The sequence below is a fragment of the Rhinoraja longicauda genome, chromosome 1 (assembly GCF_053455715.1).
Source record: "Rhinoraja longicauda isolate Sanriku21f chromosome 1, sRhiLon1.1, whole genome shotgun sequence".
NCBI lineage: Eukaryota > Metazoa > Chordata > Chondrichthyes > Rajiformes > Arhynchobatidae > Rhinoraja > Rhinoraja longicauda.
In genome coordinates this window covers 102414039-102430951 of record NC_135953.1, presented here as the reverse complement: position 1 = coordinate 102430951, position 16913 = coordinate 102414039, and the positions used below count along the sequence as shown (strand labels likewise).

At 45.8% G+C, this 16913-nt stretch overlaps 1 long non-coding RNA gene across 1 annotated transcript in view; it reads right to left on the bottom strand.

Annotated features, from left to right (window-relative positions):
* The window catches only part of LOC144600177 (uncharacterized), a 223800-nt gene that overhangs the window by 186392 nt on the left and 20495 nt on the right, over window positions 1–16913 (bottom strand). Inside the window, exon 2 of the long non-coding RNA XR_013548096.1 lies at window positions 5937–5991. This is a non-coding gene — a long non-coding RNA (uncharacterized LOC144600177). The remainder of the gene's footprint in view (window positions 1–5936; window positions 5992–16913) is intronic.

Here is a 16913-nt window from a genome sequence, read left to right as displayed (position 1 = left end):
CCTGTATGACTGCAACACTTGCTTTTCCCTTGGCTGGTGTGTTTTGTTCCATTGTTCAACTGTTACAACATTGCAGGGAGTTGGCAGCCTTGTAAACATTCCTGAGCTATCAGATTTTCAGTCGAATGAATGGAAAGTTTATTTTATGATTAAAAATGTGCTCATCGACCACTATCTCCAGTAACGAAAATGCCAGTTTATATGGGCTGCTGGCTGTAATGGGATCATGTGGTGGCAGACTTTAACTGAAGACAGAGTTGCCTCTTTCAAAGTGCACCCATATTGTTTTGTTTCGATGAACATTAGAGCCAGTATAGGGGCAAATAAATGTTTGACCGGACCAAAAAAAAATCCTCTAAAGGAAATGAGAATCAGGGCAGAGTTAGCAAAGATTAATCCTTTTAAAAAACAGAGTCTGTTTAACATCATCAAAATTCCTCAATCAAAAAAATTGCCTAGCAACATTTCCATAGAGGACAGTTTTATGCTTTGATCTGACTAGAGATCAAACTAGTTTCTAAACCACAAAGAAGTGTTTAGTTTCTAGCACCATTTTTCTATTGTATCTGCTGATACAACAGGTTATAGGTTCTGTAGACGTAAGGAACTGCAGATGCTGGTTTCTGAAAAAAGGCACAAAATGCTAGGGTATCTCAGTGACTCAATGGGTCAGGCAGCATCTCTGGAGGAATGAATAGGCGATGCTTCGGTGCATTGGGTGCCATGCCGGTGAGAGCCTCAGTTCCTTTGATGTTTGATGTTGTATTTCATAAGATGAAGGAGCAGAATGAGGCCATTTGGCCCACCGAGTCTGCATTATTATTCAATCATGGCTAATCTATCTTTCCCTCCCATTCTCCTGCCTTCTCACCATACCCTTTGACGCCCTTGCTAATCAAGAACCCATCAATCTGCACTTTAAATATACCCAGTGACTTGGCCTCCACCATCATGTGTGGCAATGAATTCCACAGAATTAACACCCTCTGGCCAGAAGTTGCTGTAATCTCCATTCTAATGTTACGTCATTTTATTCCGAGGCGGTGCCCTCTGGTTCGAGACTCCCATTACTGGTTTGTAGAGACAGGAGAGGCTGAGATTCTGGAATCTTCAGCAAAATACAAACTGCTGCAGGAACTCAGTGGCTCAGGCAGCATCTGCGGAGGGAAATGGACAGACAGCACTTCGGGCCGGGACCCATCTTCGGATCGATATGAGTGACAACCTCGGACAGTTCAGTTAACATTCATGGATCACTCCACAGTATCATTCAGAGCCTGCTGCTGTTTTATGGAGTTTAATCCATCCAGCTAACAGCGTCTGTTAATCACACACAGCTTAACATGTTCAGTAACAGGAATGGCATCCCTACTGGTACTATCTAAAGGGTTGATCAACTACTCTCAGATTGGGTATTCTTTGTACAAGTGTTTGATGCCTTCTTTGATGATTCGAAGTTTCCAAAGGTCACAGTGATTTGCCTGGTAGGTGTCAAAAGCCTTGAAGATCTGCTTAATCCCATAAAGAGGTGCACATGTCTCTGCCCTCAAAATATAACGTGTCTACAAGGATAAGCATTCCATTAACCATTTTTTGTTTCCATTTGCAAGTGTCTGGCATATTTTTGGAGTCTGGATGTATGAATGTCTAAATCTAATGGCAGGGGCAGCAATGAGCAGTGGGCAATGCAACTTTAGCTGAAACCTCTACAGTAGCACCTTCTACCTTTCACTCATTTATTATTCTTGTTCTCCTCTCCCATGGCACAGTAATGCTGCCTCAAAGCATTAGCTAAGTTTCACATTTCATACCGCTCCTATCATTCCTCCAAGTTTATGTCATTTTTGTAGGTGTTGGCTAATAATATGGGAAAAAAAATCTTTATATAAAATATTCCTGGCATTGTAACAAAGCAACCTGGATACAGAGCACAAAATCTAAAGAAGTTTACGCAACATTTATATTGTCCACTAAATGCCTTCATGATCATGCTATCAATCTCCAGCACATTACCACTATATCTTTGTGTGAACCTTCTTATTTGTACTGTGTCTATTGTATCAGGTGTGGAGTCGTATATCGGCGAGACCAAGCGTAGACTGGGCAGTTGTTCCGCTGAACACCTTTGCACAGTCCACTTTTGCCTATGTGATCTCCCAGTTGCCAAACACTTTAACTCCTCTCCCCATTCCCACCCTGACCTCTCTGTCCTGGGCCCTCTCCACTGTCAGAGTGAGGCCAAACGCAAATTGGAGGAACAGCATCTCATATTTCGCTTGGGCAGCTTACAACCCAGCAGTATGACTATTGATCTCTCTAACTTCAAGTAACCCTTGCATCCCCTCTCTCTCTGTCCCTCTGCCACCGTGATCGTTGTATTAGTTTTGCGGTCGTTTTGCTGAGTTTCATTGTCTGTATAACTCGTTATCACTTAGCTCACAGGTAACAATGGACCTTTTCCTTGATCATCGTTACTTTTTTGTACATCTTTCATTCAATTGTTTCATAACTCTCTGTATCACCATCTATATCTTTTGTTTCACTCTCCCCTGACTCTCAGTCTGAAGAAGGGTCACGACTCGAAACGTCACCTATTCCTTTTCTCCAGAGATGCTGCCTGACCCGTTGAGTTACTCCAGCTTTTTGCGTCTATCTTCAGTTCAAACCAGCATCTGCAGTTCCTTCCTACACAGAGGAGACTGAGGGGTGGCCTTATAGAGGTTTATAGAAGAATGAGGGGCATAGATAAGGGTGGAACGCCACAGTCTTTTCCTCAGTGTAGGGGAATCTAAAATTAGAGCCCAAGTGTTTAAGTTAGCGGGGAAGATTGAAAAGGAACCTGATGGGCAATTTTTTCACTGGTAGTGCATATATGGAACAAGGTGGTAGAGGAAGTGGTAGAACATGTACAATTATGATATTTTAACAATACTTGGACATGGATAGGAAAATTTTGAAGGGATTCAAATCAGACACAGGAAAGTGGGACTAGCTGGGTTGGGCCACTTGGTCGACATGGACAAGTTGATCAAGTGCCTCTTTCCATGCTATATAACTCTCCGACTCTATCTACCCAGTGAAAGGTTAAAACAAAATGTGTTCAATCAGCCAGGACTCCATTAAAACTCCTAAGCATTTGGATTACACCCCATTACTATCATAAAGTTACCCGATCCAAATGGTTTTAACCAGGTCAGTAAAGCCTTCAGCTAAATCTGAAGTAAGATCTTTTTTAACAAGGAACTGCACATGCTGGTTTACAAAAAAAGAAAACACAAGGTGCTGGAGTAACTCTGCAAGTCAGATAGCATCTCTGGAAGACAGTCTTAAGAAGGGTCTCAATCCAAAACATCACCTTATTCATGACATCCTGAGATGCTGACGGACCAACAGAGTTACCCCAGCACTTTGCGTTTTCTTTTTGAAGAGTGTTGACTCGGAGAACAGTGTTATATGAAAACATTCTTGTCAATAAACAACATGCCCAAAAATGTATGAAAATTTCAACTTGTGTTAACATTTAATGTCATCTTTTCCCTGGAGATGGGCAACTTATATTTTACATTTTCAATTCAAATAACTTTCATTGTAAGCTCTACAGAACTCCAGTGATGAGTCTGCTCCTATGACTTATGAACTTACAACAGAAAACAAGAGAGCTGTTGTGTCTGAAGAAGGGTCTTGACCCGAAACGTCGCCCATTCCCTCTCTCCAGAGATGCTGCCTGACCCGCTGAGTTGCTCCAGCATTATGTGTCTACAAGAGATCAGTTCCAGTTCTGCCAGCTGTTGTGATCAGCTTCTCCTTGACTAAATGTTGTGTCGACTAAATTCAATGGTTGAATGGTGCTTTATTGTCACGTCTGCACTGTACGGTGAAATTCAATGGTTGAATGGGGCTTTATCGTCACGTCTGCACTGTACGGTGAAATTCTTTTTGCATATGTACCCATGTACAAGTCGCCATATTTTGGCGCCATTTTCAAAACTCCAAAGTCCAGTCCACTAAGGTGTGAGTGTGTGGGTGTTGAGGAGAAAGTGTATACTCCTAGTAAGGAACAAGTAATAAGCCTTCCTCTTGTACTTACTTTCTTACCTTTGGGACAGAAGAGCCCAAGGTAACTAATACATAAGTCTTAGAAACAGAATTGAATTCTTCAATTTTTGGCCATTAAGTCTATTCTGCCATTCAATCACGGCTGTTCTATCTTTCTGTTCAGTTTCTTTGAACGTTTGCGTTAGGTTAGCCAAATCATTAGGACGGATGGTTTCCATGAGTTTGTCGGCACAAGTAAAGTTAGGCGACAGGTTGATTAAAAAAGCACACATTTACAAATTGTTTCTCTCATTTGTTGTTCTTGAGATGTCACGTGCCACAACGCTATGCAGACAAACCTCGCAATACAACATTTAAAAAAATTAAATGGTTTTAATGTTTCTTGTGGAGACCTGAAATGCATAGAAAAGCCAATTTATTTTGTAACTTTATGTAGATTTTCTCCCAGCAAGCTGGCGTAAATGCTTATTTTCATATCTTTATTCTTCAATTGTTTCCGTTTTTTCATTGCCGTGCAAACTTCAGCTAGCGTGAAAAAGTTGAACATTGTGTTCCAATTATCTACTCAAAAAAAAAAACAGCTGTAAAATTATCCCAAAAATAGATAAAGTGCAGCAGAAGTTAACAGGAATGTTATCAATCCATGACAAAGGAGCCACATAGTCAAGGATCACTCACACTCCATCATTTCCTCTTCTCGTATCTCCCGTTAGGCAGAAGATAAAAAGCTTGAACCAGGTACCACCAGATTCAGGAACTGCTTCTTCTCCACTGTTAACATTCTATGGAATGCCTCTCCCATAACATAAGGGTGTATTCCCATTCTCCCAATATACCTCATTGTGGACTTTGCAATTTTTTAATCTGCAGTTTCTCTGAGTTGGAACATTATATTTTGTACTCTGTTTATTTTTCTCTTAGAACTACCTGGTGTGTTTTTGTATGGTTTGTTTGTACTCATGTATGATATGATTTACCTGGATAGCATGCCAAATTGTTTAAAACTGTATCCCGATTCACATGATAATAATAGACCAATACCAATACCTTGTACCTGTTATAAAATACTGAATAGGCTGAAAGAGTAGACTGACTGAGAAGAAAATCGACTGGCTGAGGGGAATAGTTAGGGTAGATGCATAGATATTTTATCCATATAAGGGAATCGAGAACCAGAGGACATAGGTTTAAGGTGAGGGAGGAAATATATAATGGGAACCTTATATATTTTTATATAACTTTTTCACACAAAGGGATAACTTTTGCACACAAAGGGAGCAACATCCCAAGGGAGGTAATAAAAACATAGAAAATAGGTGCAGGAGGAGACCATTCAGCCCTTCGAGCCAGCACCGCCATTCAATATGATCATGGCTGATCATCCAAAATCAGTACCCCGTTCCTGCTTTCTCCCTGTATCCCTTGATTCCATTATCCCTAAGAGCTATATCTAACTCACTCTTGAATCCATCAAGAGGCAGGTTGTTCCTGCATTCCTCACCAGAGAAGCAGCCACCCCAAAATATGTCTGGTCAGAAGCCAGATTCATCACATCACGTCTGTGTTAGGGGAGCAGTCACGTTATTCCCCAAAGGAATTGCAAAGAGTTGTGATTATAGCCCAGTCTATCACACAGACCAGACTCCCCACCATTGACTCCATCTACACCATGCTGCCTTGGAAAAGCAGCCGACATAACCACAGAGTTGTCCCACCCCAATCATTCTTTCTACTCCCTGTTTCCATCCAGCAGAAGGTTCAGAAGCTTGAAATCATACACCACCAGACTCAGCAACAGATTCTTCCCCTCAGCTACCAGCCTTCTGAATGGTCCTTGGTACATGTACACAGAGCTAAAAACAAAATTGGTATAAGCTTACCAATGGGCAGGGGTGCAATGCTGCTGGAGCTCACCGGAGCGCCGCTCTGGCACCTCTGTAAAAAAAAACAAAATAAACAGCAGGGAATTTTAACTAGCGGGGAATTTAACAACGGTCGCTCCGGCACTAGTGACAGCTCCGGCACTAGTGACAGCTCCGGCACTAGTGACAGCTCCGGCACTAGTGACAGCTCCGGCACCTAAACAATTAGCACTGCAACACTGCCAAGGGGGTTTCTATCAAATGCTTTACCAAACTCCATCTCATAAAGCATTGTATCAGGCAAGCTATCATATCGCCAAACCAAGTTACAAAACGTGAATTTTAAGAAAACCTTAGCAGGTTGCAGTGTGCCATTTAACAACAAGGGGGGGGGGGAATTTAATAGGAAACTTTTCTTACAAAAGGGGTGACTTTGTTTACACAAAGGGGTGGTGGGTGTATGGAATGAAGTGAGGTAGTTGTGGAAGGTACTATCACAACGTTTAAGAAACGTTTAGACAGGTACATGGATAGGATAGGTTTAGAGGGATATGAGCCAAATGGGAGCAGATGGGACTGGTATAGATGGTGCATGTTGGTCGGCATGGGCAAGTTGGGCAGAAGGACCTGTTTCCACACTGTGTCTCGGTAACAACTTTCCATTAGTGCTATAAGCACCCCCAGGTGTTACTATATGAAGCACAGCAAACACTCCTTTAAAGAGTGGAGGTGGAATCAAATAAATTGAGGCTTTTAAAACTCTAGCGTATTTTTATCAGAAAAGAAAACATTCTGCAGTGGAACATGAGGTGATGAATGCCTTCCTGTCTGTGACTGAAGCGACCAGATTCACAGACATTCTGTTCAAGCTACTGCGACGGCTTTTATATGGGAAGGAAACAGGAATGTACTGTAGATCCTGCATCAGCTTCAAAACATGCAGGTAATAAAGCAGATGCATTAAAAAAATGGAACTGACAATCAGAACCGATAACACTTTTTTTTTCTCAGTTGAACAAATCAACATTGTTTATGAGTCTCAAATGAAAAGACTAATCCACTGTTTACCTCCATTGACTCTGGCTGGTCTATCTCCAGTCATCATTTCCCCAAACCAGAATTGAATCAGATACAATGCTGAATCGCCTTTGTTAGTGTGGCTGATAACAGAAAGACTTCACTGGAATAAGGACCAATTGTTTCGAAAGGCTGAAATCAGCCAAAATCAGGGATGGGTACGTTATGACTGTGAGCAACAGAAGCATCTTATGGAAAGCGTGAGATAAAGAGATCAACCTGGATGCCTTGTCCTTTAGTCTGTCTCTGAAAATATCCTTTCATCAGACAGTAAGGATCAGGGGCTTGGATGTGAATGCTAGAATATAGAACATAGAACAGTACAGCATGGGAACAGGCCCTTCCGCACACAATGTCTGTGTTGAACATGTGTACGCGAGACTGAGAGGACATTATAATTCCTCCATAGAGGCTTTTTCTGTAGGGTTTCTCCACCGCCCTGTTCATTTGTTCAGAGCCACTTTTCTCAAGAGAGGAAGTTAGGATTTCCTTCATTTTGATGCACCCGTACATGATTAAAGGCGCTCTGGTGAGTTTCTCGAACAATTTTCCAATCACTGCCTGTTCTTGATCACCAATCATTTGAAAATATTATTCAGACATCCCCATCTTGCCGTTCCAAATTGAACAATAATGGCCCTGTTATAAGTCTTGGATCTGCCTTCGATATTCTCTTGTCCGCAGTGGTTCGAACAACTTATGGAGAGTTGTATTCTAAAAAGCGACAAAAGGGGGCGGTAGAGCTACTGCCTCACAGCGCTAGAGGCACAGGTTCGATCCTGACTATGGGTACTGTGTGTAAAGTATTTGTACATTCTCTCTGTGACCGCGTGGGTTTTCTTTGGGTGACCCTGTTTCCTCCCACACTCCAAAGACGTACAGGCTTGTAGATTAATTGGCTTTGGTACCAAAATTGTAAATTGTTCCTGGTGTGTAGGATGGTGTTAGTGTACAGGTGATCGCTGGTCAGATAGTGGGCAGAAGGTCCTGTTTCTGCGCTGTACTGTATATCTAGAGTCTAAAAACTCTAACGTAAAGTCTAATCAACACTCAGGGGCAATGTGATCTCCTGAGATGGATCTTGAACACGCAATCTGAGTTGTATGTGTTGCCTTTATCCACATCTTTCTAACCCAAAACATTCCAGCACCCTAAGGGAGTAATGAAATACTCTGAGCGAATGCAGTTCCAACAATACTCAAGACGTCTCTCAGTAGAAAGCAAAATCTTTCTTTGGCATCTCCCATCCCACGCCCTCCATCTTCAGTACATCTTGACCACAGTATGCATGATTTTCACACTTGCCAAGGATTCCTCAATTACACAGCATGGTGGAGTTGCTACTTTACAGGGCCATGGGTTCTGCCTTTGAACATTCTCCCTGTGACCATGTAGGTTTTCTCTGGGTGCTCTGGTTCCCTCCCACACTCCCAAGACGTACAGGTTCATAGGTTAATTGGCTTTGGTAAAATTGTAAATTGTCCCTAGTGTGTAGGATTGCATTCGTGTGCGGGGATTGGTGGTTGGCACGGACTCGGTGGGTCAATGGGCCCGTTTCCATGCTGTATCTCTAAAATCTGAAAGCTAGAAACACTTCCCCACTACCACCTAGAAGGAAAATGGCATTAAACTTCAAATTCCTTACAATGAACACACTATTGTAGATGTAAAAACTACGTCTGTCCTTCCTTCATCATCACTGCCTCATAGTTCTGGTACATAATACCCCAAAATATTGTGGGAGAACGTCACTGCACAAGTTCAGCAAGGCATCCTCCTCATGAGCCAGCAAGCCCACATCTTGAAAATAATTAATTAAAAGTTAAGTCCTCGGGGACAATCGCTCAATCTCTTTGAAGTTGGACTGAAAAGTCTTCAGTGGAATGTAAATGGACAGACTGCATTACTTCACAGATAAGAAGTTAGTGTAAATTGTTAACAGGAAACGTAAATTCCACTTCTCCCAATCATTCTGTGAGCATCATCTGTACTTCAGGCCTCTGGCTACTGATCAGAGCGGTCTGTCTGCCTCTTGTTTGTCCAACACTTGGCCAAAGATCACACCAAGGCAGATATGGTGGATTCACATCCCATTCTACAGATTAATGCTTCAGCACAGGATTAAAGGAGTGGTGTGCCCTTGGGATTGTGATCTTCCAGCGGAACAATGTACTCCAAGCACTCTAAGCTCTGTGTGACTGCGGTTCCAACAATACCCAAGACTCTATCCAGTAGAAAGCAGGCTGTTTCTTTGGTATCTAAGCCCCCATCCCAGATATTCACTCTCTCCACCAGCAAGGATGTGGCCAAGACTCCCATAACCTTTGACACCCCCTACTAATCAAGAATCTTTCAGTCTCTGCTTTAAAAATACCCAATGACTTGGCCTCCACAGTCCGTGGCAATGAATTCTACTGATGCACCACTTTCTACCTAAAGAAATCCCTCCTTATCTCCATCCTCAAGGTACATTCTTTTATTCTAAGGCTGTGCCCTCTGGTTATAGACTCTCCCATGACTGGAAACAACTTCTCCAGATCCACTCATTCAATGAGACCCCGCCTTCATCTTTCTAAACACCAGCAAGTACAGGACAGGAGCCTTCAAACACTCCTCATGTGTTAACTCAATCATCCCCAGGATCATTCTCGTAATTTCCTAAATTCAGATGTTGTAGGAGCAGAATTAGATCATTCAGCCCATTAAGTCCACTCTGCCATTCAACCATTGGCTGGTCTATCTTTCCTTCTCAACCCCATTCTCCTGCCTTCTCCCCACAACCTTTGACACCCTTACTTATCAAACCTCCTCTGGACCCTCTCCAAGGTCAGCACATCCTTCCTCCGATATGGGGCACAAAACAGCTCACAATATGTTGCCTCACCAGTGCCTTACAAAGCCTCAGCATTACATCCTTGCTTTTATATTCTAGTCCGTTCGAAATGAACGCGAGCATTGCATTTGCCTTCCTTACTGCTGACTCAACCTGCAAATTAACCTTTTGGGAATCCTGCACCAGCCCACCCAAGTCCCTTTGCACCTCTGATTTCTGAATTCTCTCCCCATTCGGAAACTATTCTATGCCTTTATTCTTTCTACCAAAGTGCATGAATGTATACTTTGCTACCCTTTATTCCAATTGCCACTTCTTTGCCCACTCTGTCAACCTGTCCAAGCCATGCTACAGAATCCCTACTTCCTCAACACTACCTGCCCCTCCACCTATCTTTATATCATCCACAAACTTGGCCACAAAGCCATCGATTCCCTCATCCAGATCATTGACATATAACATGAAAAGTAACGGACCCAACAGCGAATCTGTGGAACAGCACAGAGTCACTGGCAGCCAACCAGAACAGCTTCTTTCCTGCGGTCGTTACCTTACTTAACTCTGCGCTTCGGTGATTGCTGCCATCCCCCCCCCCCCCCCCCTCGGGCACTCCTCCCATCAGTGACTGATCTCGCTCACTGGAATTACCACTACCGCTACTGTGCATATATGTATATATTATATGTTTTACTATTCCATCACATGCACTCTGGTTAAGATGCTAACTGTCGATAGGTTGGGAGAGTACAGAATGCTGGGCGGCACAGTGGTGAGGCGGCAGAGTTGCAGCCTGACAGCACCAGAGATCCGGGTTCAATCCTGTCTATGGGTGGTGTCTGTATGGAGTTTGTACCTTCTCCCTGTGACTGCGTAGGATTTCTCCGGATGCTCTGATTTCCTCCCACAGTCCAAAGATGTGCAAGTTTGCAGGTTAATTAGCTTCTGGAAATCATAAACTGTCCCTGCTGTGTAGAATAGTGCTAGTGTAGTGGGTGGTCACTAGTCAATGCTGACTTGGTGGACTGAGGGCCTGTTTCCGCGCTGTAGGTCGAAAGTCTGAAGTAATGTCTAAGGAAGACCAGAGTAATTTGCGGGAAGAGTTTTCTGCCTCACAAACTACCCACCATCAGTAGACAGTGCCCCACCTGTGACTTAGTCTACAGAACCACCGATTACTTCATGAACCACCTCTAAATCCACAGAACTAGGAGGCTTCCTGTACTCTGACGGAATGAAGAATAGGACGAAGGAAGCGGAGAAGATGAATAACAATAGTAATCTCGTGATAAAGTTACCCATTTGTTTTCACATTAACTCAACACAGAGCTGGCCGGGATCACAGTTTGCATTCCTTTCCCACAGCCCAACTGAACTGCATTAGTGGTGTTGGTATACACTGTTGACCTTTCAGACATGATTGCTTTCATGAGGAAACTAATTATCTATTAAATATTTGGAATGCTAAGCCTGCCCAAATTCTTTTGCATTCACCATTTTGAAATGGAAATAAAATTTGACTTAATCATGACAAGATTCAATTTTGCTCAACATAATGTCCCTTGGGGCCTCTGTATGAGCAGTGCAAAGTTGTTCTTCAAACCCTGTTGTTTTAGATTTTTAGATTTAGAGATACAGCGCGGAAACAGGCCCTTCGGCCCACCGAGTCCGCGCCGCCCAGCGATCCCCGCACATTAACACTATCCTACACACACTAGGGACAATTTTTACATTTTACATTTTACCCAGTCAATTAACCTACAAACCTGTGCATCTTTGGAGTGTGGGAGGAAACCGAAGATCTCGGAGAAAACCCACGCAGGTCACGGGGAGAACATCCAAACTCCATACAGACGGTGCAGGTAGTCAGGATCGAACCTGAGTCTCCGGCGCTGCATTCGCTGTAAGGCAGCAACTCTACCGCTGCGCCACCGTGCCCCCCATACTTGATACTTTATTGTCATGTGTACTTGGTCCTGACCCTCAAAGACTTCTCCTTCGACTCCTCCCACTACCGCTTTGTCGGGTAAGTCGAACAATCCCTGTTCCAGGCCTACACTAGCCCTGTCCCCGAATTCTACCTCCGCTACATTGACAACTGCATGGTGCTACCTCCTGCACCCATGCAGAACTCACTGACCATCAACTTCACCACTAATTTCCATCCTGCTCTTAAATTTACTTGGACCATCTCCGACATCTACCTACTGTTTCTGGATCTCACCATCTCCATCACAGACAGACTAGTGACCGACATCTACTACAAACCTATTGACTCCCATAGCTATCTTGAATACACTTCTTCCCACCCTGTTTCCTGTAAACACTCTATCCCCTATTCCCAATTCCTCCATCTACGCCGCATCTGCGCCAAGGATGAGATATTCTATACAAGGGCATCGGGGATGTCTTTAAGAAATGGGGGTTCCCCTGTTCCATTATAGATGATGCTCTCATGAGGGTCTCCTCAATATCCCGCAGATCTGCTCTTGCTCCATCTCCCCCTATTTGTACAAGGACAGAGTCCCCCTTGTCCTCACCTTCCACCCCATCAGCCATTGTATACAACATATTATCCACCAACATTTTTGCCACCTCCAATGGGATCCCATTACTGGCCACTCCCCCCTCGACTCCATCCAAGGACCCAAACAGTCTTTCTAGGTGAGGCAGAGGTTCACCTGCACCTCCTCCAACCTCATCTACTGTATCTGCTGTTCCAGGTATCAACTTTTCCACATCGGCGAAATCAAGCGCAGGCTCGGCGATCGTTTCGCTGAACACTCCTGCTCAGTCCATCTTAACCTTCCTGATCTCCCGGTGGCTCAGCACTTCAACTCCCCCTCCCATTCCCAATCTGACCTTTCTGTCCTGGGCGTCCTCCATTGTCAGAGTGAGGCCCAGCGCAAATTGGAGGAACAGCACCTCATATTTCGCTTGGGTAGCTTACACTCTCCAGAGATGCTGCCTGACCCGTTGAGTTACTCCAGCATTTTGTGTCTATCTTATATATATTCCTTTATTTGTCCCACACCGGGGAAATTTACCTCTTCTTTGCATACAGTAGAATTATGCAAGAGTCGCCACATAAAAGACGCCAACAAAGTCACAAAAGTATTCAAAACAGTCCCACTTCGAAATCCACCATCATAAATTTGACTAAATATCCCTTCTGAACAATACACCCAGAAAACCCCTAAAACTTAAAGAACTCGCACTAAAATTCACCTACAGTACGAGGAAATCCAGCATTGGCACCGAAATCCCGACGGTGCTGGCGGCAGCACGTCCAGACACAGCGACATCGCGCTCTCCAAAGCGCTGCAGACCACGCAAGGCTGACCCTCATGTAACCGCACGGAGAAGCCCAGCAGCAGACGCTGCGGGAAAAACAGGTCACGGAATCTTTGTTTAAAATCCGCGACCCTTACCTCCACCGAAATGCAGTCGGAGCCCCTGGCGGTGAGTCCGGACTCAGCGGCAGCGTGTCCCCCAAGGCACTGCAGCTCACGGATGGCGGATCGCACATGGAGCCGTACGGAGCTGCTCAATATCGGACATGGCTGCGAGAGACTGGCTGGTGAATACTACAGAACCCTCAACAAAATCCCGACGGAGCTCGGCCAAGCAGCCCCCTGGATCACCACACCGGAGGGATGGAGACGGAGCCAGCGCAGGGAGACGGAGCCAGCGCAGGGAGACGGAGCCAGCGCAGGGAGACGGAGCCAGCGCAGGGAGACGGAGCCAGCGCAGGGAGACGGAGCCAGCGCAGGGAGACGGAGCCAGCGCAGGGAGACGGAGCCAGCGCAGGGAGACGGAGCCAGCGCAGGGAGACGGAGCCAGCGCAGGGAGACGGAGCCAGCGCAGGGAGACGGGGCCAGCGCAGGGAGACGGAGCCAGCGCAGGGAGACGGAGCCAGCGCAGGGAGACGGAGCCAGCGCAGGGAGAGGAAGCAAAAACGTGGACAGTGAGCGGGGGTGCAGGCCAGGCTACGGAGGGCCCCTCAAAGACCATCCCTACCAAGCGTCTTTCTCGCAAATGTCCGGTCAGTCTCCAACAAGCTGGATGAGGTAAGGCTGTGGATCAACACCCAGCGATCCCTGAAAGACTGCTGTGCGCTGATCCTCACGGAGATGTGGTTCAACGCGCTGGTTCCCGACGGGGCTGTGGAGCTAACGAACTGGTCACTACATCGGGTTGATAGAACAAAGGACTCCGGTAAGAGCAAGGGCGGGGGGCTCTGTATCTACATCAACAATGACTGGTGCACCAACCACACTGCAATAGAGAGCTACTGTTCCCCAGACCTGGAGTATCTACTGCTTAAATGTAGGCCGTTCTATCTGCCGTGGGAGTTTACTGTGGTTATCATCATGGTCGCATACATTCCCCCACAGGCTAATGCTAACCTAGCGCTAGCACAGCTGCACTCGGCCATCAGCAAGCAGCAGGATGCCCACCCCGACGGTGCCTTCATTGTTGCCGGGGACTTTAATCAGGTCGACCTACGAGCTGCGCACCACAAATTGCACCAGCATGTGCAGTGCCCTACCAGGGGCTCAAACACGCTGGATAAAGTGTACACCAACGTAAAGGACGCCCACAGAGCTCTCCCCTGCCCACCTCTGGGACAATCCGATCACCTCTCACTGTTCCTACTACCCGCATACAAACCCCTCATCCGCAAGACCAAACCTGCAATAAAGACGGTCAAAATATAGCCCGAGGATGCCACCTTACAACTCCAGGGCTGCTTTGATCACATCGACTGGGACCTGTTTGCATAACAGGTGACCTGTGGTTCAGTGGTAGGCTTGGAGGAGTACACATCCACTGTGCTCTCCTACATCAACTGTTATGTGGAGAATGTCACAGTGGACAAGGAAATAAAGATGTACCCAAACCGGAAACCATGGATGAACAAGGAGGTACAGAACCTGTTGAGGGCACGCAACAATGCCTTTAAATCTGGTGACACTTCAGCGTACAGTGTTGCCAGGTCATACCTGAACAAAGGTATTAAAAGGGCCAAAGACACCCACAGGCAACGGGTGGAAGACCACTTCAATACCACGGACACCAGAAGCATGTGGCAGGGTGTCAGGGACATCACTGACTACAAGAGCAGCCCTGCCTGCCCCCACAGCGATGTCACACTAACCAACGAGCTAAACACCTTCTTTGCCCGCTTCGAAACTGGCAACACCACCTTGAGTGGAAGAACCCCGGCCATGGCGGAGGGACAGGTCTTAACATTGAGCACACAGGATGTACAACGCGCTCTGCGAAGGGTCAACCCACGCAAGGCTGCAGGCCCGGATGGAGTTCAAGGAAGGGTACTTAGGGACTGTGCTGAACAGCTGGCTGAGGTATTCACCAGGATCTTTAACCTGTCGTTATCTCTGGCAATGGTCCCCAAGTGCCTGAAGTTGGCTACCATAGTGCCGGTGCCGAAAAAAGCAAAAATCACCAACCTGAACGACTACCGTCCGGTTGCCCTAACTCCTATAATCATGAAGTGCTTTGAAAGGCTGGTCCTCTCACACATCAAATCCAGCATCCCTGCCTCACTAGACTCGCATCAATTTGCATACAGGGCAAACAGATCCACAGAGGACGCCATCTCTCTGGCTCTTCACACTGTCCTGACTCACCTGGAGAGACAGGGCACGTACGTGAGGATGCTATTCATAGACTATAGCTCTGCCTTCAACACTGTCATCTCCACCAAGCTCATCACCAAACTCCACCAGCTAGGCCTCAGCTCGTCGTTTTGCGACTAGATCCTGGACTTCTTGATGGAGCGACCACAGGCAGTGAGAATGGGCCCGCACCTGTCCTCCACTACCACCGGCACACCACAGGGCTGTGTTTTGAGCCCCATGCTCTACTCCCTATTCACACATGACTGTGTTCCTGCATTCGACACCAACACCATTGTCAAGTTTGCAGACGACCCAACGGTGATCGGGCTGATCACCAACGGTGATGAAACAAACTACAGAGCAGAGGTGCAGAACCTGGCGGACTGATGCTCAGTTAACAACCTGTCCCTAAACACCTCCAAGACCAAGGAGCTGATCATCAACTTCTGTAGATCACACAACGGGGAATACGCTCCGATCTTTATCAACGGGGACAGTGTGGAGAGAGTGTCCAGCTTCAAGTTTCTGGGCACTCACATTTCGGAGGATCTCACATGGTCCACTAACACTGCTGCGCTGGTCAAGAAGGCACAGCAACGTCTGTTCTACCTGAGAACACTGAAAAAATTTGGTCGGCCCCAACAGCTGCTGACGACCTTCTACCGCTGCATCATAGAGAGCATCCTCCCGCATGGCATCCCTGTGTGGTACCTCAGCTGCACGAGGGCAGAGAGGAGAGCTCTTCAGCTCAGAAGACTATCGGAACACAGCTACTAGCCTTGGAGGGCATCTACAACACACGATGCCTCAGAAAAGCCACCAGCATTCACAAAGACTCCTCACACCCCTGCAATAGTCTGTTCGAAATTGTACCATCAGGCAGACGCTACAAGGCCTTCTACGCCCGCACCTCCAGACTCAGGAACAGCTTCATTCCCAGGGCCATAGCTGCTATGAACCGGTCCTGCTGAGCCGGATGGTCACATCGCACAGTGAACCGGCACAGATCTACTTGAACTTTATACTGTTTTAAATCTGTTTCTAATTTTGTTTCACTGGGTTGTATAAATTTATACTGATTAGCTAATTAATTTATTGCATCGTATGGAAGGCGCATTCCCAATCTCGTTGTACCCCTGTACAATGACAATAAAGATATATTGTATTGTATTGTATATTGTATTGTATTGTATATCAGAATTGCTCTGCCAACTTCTAACTATTATTTTGTGACAGTAACTTTTCAATAAGCCAGTTTCCATGCTGTATCTTTCAATCAATCAATCAATAACTGGAAGTGACACAAATGCCACGTTTCACTTTACGTCTCGTTTCCTTACTTGGTGCTACTTTAACTAAAAGTCGGAGATCAACATAATGCAACCACCTTTGTTGTTTTACGAACAAATGGCAAAGAGAGCCACGGCCTTTGCCTCGAGGGAT